The sequence below is a fragment of the Ovis canadensis genome, chromosome 3 (genome assembly GCF_042477335.2).
Source record: "Ovis canadensis isolate MfBH-ARS-UI-01 breed Bighorn chromosome 3, ARS-UI_OviCan_v2, whole genome shotgun sequence".
In the NCBI taxonomy this organism is placed as follows: Eukaryota; Metazoa; Chordata; class Mammalia; order Artiodactyla; family Bovidae; genus Ovis; species Ovis canadensis.
The window spans coordinates 52,577,087-52,580,548 of NC_091247.1; the positions used below are offsets into that span (position 1 = coordinate 52,577,087).

The following is a 3,462-nucleotide window of genomic DNA, read 5'->3' on the forward strand; positions in this document are numbered from 1 at the left end:
TGGGATTGCAAAGAGTTGGACACAAGTTTAGCAACTAAACAACAACAGATATACTGCTGAGATATGAAATTAATCTTTTTTATTAAAAAATTACAAATGTTATCCCTGGTAAAGAAATGAGACATACTGCCAGCATTTGAAAAGCACCTTGTTCAGCTGATCAAGTTTGTCAGCCATTTATGTCTATATTAGGTTGATTCGAAAGTAATTGTGGATTCAGACCATGAGTTTTAAATCATTATAACTAGGTTCAAACACATCTTTATTAATCAAAATAGGATCCATTATAATCAACACTTTTTTTCCAAAGAGAAATAAGTTTGCCTATTCCTGTAGCATAAAAATGTGTGCTTTAGAATTCAATGGATTCTTGGAAAGCATTTTCTGCATCCTCTTGGTTGTGGAATATTTTTCCCTATAAAAAGTTGGTGAGATGTTGAAAAAGGAATAGTTGGCTGGTAAGAAGTCAGGTAAAAATGGCAGGTGAAGTAAAATTTCATAGCCCAATTCATTCAACTTTTGAAGCAGTGGTTGTGTAAAGTGCAGTCAGTCCTTATCGCAGAGAAGAATTGGGCCCTTTCTGTTGACCAATGCTGGCTGCAGGCATTGCAGTTTTCAGTGCATCTCATTTGCTGAGCATATTTCTCAGATGTAATGTTTTCACCAGGATTCAGAAAGCTGTAGTGGCTCAGACTAGTAGCAGACCACCAAACAGTGACTGTGACATTTTTGGGTGCAAGTTTGGCTTTGGCAAGTGCTTTGGAGTTTCTTCTTAGTCCAACCACTAAGCTTGTCATTGCCGGTTGTCATATAGGATCCACTTTTTGTCACACATCACAATCTGTTCGAGAAATGATTTGTTGTTGCATACAATAAGAGAAGACAACATTTTAAACCTACACTTTTTAAAAAATTTTTGGTCAGCTCATGAGGCACCCACGTATTGAGCTTTTTTACCTTCCCAATTTGTTTCAAATGCCAAACGACCTTAGAATGTTTGATGTTAAGTTCTTTGGCAACTTCTCATGTAGCTGTAAGAGAATCAGCTTTGATGATCCTCTCAATTGGTCAAGGTCAACTTCTGATGGCTGGCCACTGTGTTTCTTATCTTGAAGACTCTCATCTCCTTTGCACTTCTTGAACCACCAAAGCATAGTATGTTCATTAGCAGTTCCTGGGTCAAATACATTGTTGAAGTTGCAAGCTGCATCCTCTGCTTTATGACAAATTTGGCACTTGAATAAAAACATCGCTTGAATTTGCTCTTTGTCTCATATCATTGCCATAGTCTAAAATAAATATAAAATGCACATCAAGTAATAAGTTATTAGAAAAAAACATAAAGTGAGAAATGTGCACTAAATTATGTATGACATAACCACATATATTTAAGAATGTATATCAATATCAAACAGTAAAGTTCAGCAATGCAAAACAGCAATTACTTTTTCACCAACTTAAATACCTCAAAGGTCCACCTAGTCAAAGCTATGGTTTTTCCAGCAGTCATGTATGGATGTGAGAGTTGGACTATAAAGAAAGCTGAGTGCCAAGGAATTGATGCTTTTGAACTGTGGTGTTGGAGAGGACTCTTGAGAGTCCCTTGGACAACAAGGAGATACAACCAGTCCATCCTAAAGGAAATCAGCCCTCAATATTCATTGGAAGGACTGATGTTGAAGCTGAAACTCCAATACTTTGGCTACCTGATATGAAGAATAGACTCATTTGAAAAGACCCTGATGCTGGGAAAGTTTGAAGGTGGGAGGAGCAGGGGGCGACAGAGGATGAGATGGATGGATGGCATCACCGACTTAATGGACACGAGTTTGAGTAAACTTTGAGAGTTGGTGATGGAGAGGGAGGTCTGGTGTGCTGCAGCCCATGGGGTGGCAAAAAGCAGATACAACTGAGTGACTGAACTGAACTGAACTGAATATCTGAAACTTACAAAGTGTGCCATATTGCAGTCATTTTACAAATCTCAGACACATCTCAAAATTTTAAAGTTTTGCTTTAATGAAATAACTAGTAAAGTGTTCGGAGAAGTCAAAGACACCCCACTCCAGTACTCTTGCCTGGAGAATCCCATGGACGGAGGAGACTGGAAGGCTACCGTCCATGGGTTGGCGAAGAGTCAGACACGACTGAGCGACTTCAGTTTCACTTTTCACTTTCATGCATTGGAGAAGGAAATGGCAACCCACTCCAGTGTTCTTGCCTGGAGAATCCCAGGCATGGGGGAGCCTGGTGGGCTGCCGTCTCTGGGGTCGCACAGAGTCGGACGCAACTGAAGTGACTTAGCAGCAGCAGTAAAATGTTGAACCATAGTTTCAATCAGACCTATCTGACTAAATTCAATAGATACTTTACATCAATTCATATGGCTTTCCATAGAATGGCAATACATTTGGAAAGCAGGTCTCCAAAAACAGATAATTTCTTAAAATGCGAGTCATGCTTTGAAGAAAAAGTATTTCAAAAATTATTTATAGTAATCTCTATGCAGCAATCTCATCAGAAGCCAAATTAATTTAATTGAAAAGGGATGTGATTACAAATGTTATACTCTAGTATATACCTGAGTTCTGCTATAAGTCCTAGGGCTTGTGATATTTTATTAATTTTTCATTTACTGAATGTGGTTTATTAATTTTTCCCTGTGTTATAATAATATAATAAAAGAGATGGTATAAAGTTCTCTATTCTAAACTCAGGAGTTATATCAGTCTGTTTCTGATTAAATAAAACATGGACGTTTCTTTCATTTATCTTTTCACAATTTCCAGCTAAGCTTATTCTATGGTTGGTGTGTACTTTTTATTTTGCTTATGGGTATATTTTATTTATTTTGAAAGAATGTGCACTCTTTAGAAACAGAGACCTTCTTCCATGTCTTCTAAACATGGGTGTTCAGTAACTTCTTGACTTTCCTGAGCTTATAAATAAGCTATGTTATAGTATTTGAGTAATCACATTTTCCTTCTTGGTATTATTCAAATCAATTAGTTGAGCTTTCCATATTTATACTATTTTATGAAATCCAAAACTCCTAAATGGTATAAATTATGTTTTATGGAAAGTGACACTGGAAAAAATTAATGAAAAGTCATTGAAAGATTTAAAAAACCTAAATGACTGCTACCCAAATCTCAATCTCCAGCTACTGAACATTTCAATTTAGTGTTCCATTCACATGTGCGCTAAAATGCTTCAGTCATGTCTGACGTTTTTGTGACCCCATGGACTGTAGCCCGCCAGGCTTTTCTGTCCACAGGATTCTCCAGGCAAAAATACTTGTGTGTGTTGCTGTGCCATCCTCCAGGGATCGTCCTGACCAGGGATCAAACCCTTAATTCTCCTGCATTGGCAAGTGGGTTCTTTACCACTAGCACCACCTGGGAAGCCCTTAAGTGTTATGCTGCTGCTAAGTCACTTCAGTCGTGTCCAACTCTGTGTGAC

General features: G+C 37.8%; 1 pseudogene; it reads right to left on the reverse strand.

The window, feature by feature from the left end:
- Nucleotides 1–265: 265 nt before the first annotated feature.
- LOC138438101 (histone-lysine N-methyltransferase SETMAR-like) lies at nt 266–1,286 on the reverse strand (annotated as a pseudogene).
- Between the last annotated feature and the right edge of the window lie 2,176 nt (nt 1,287–3,462).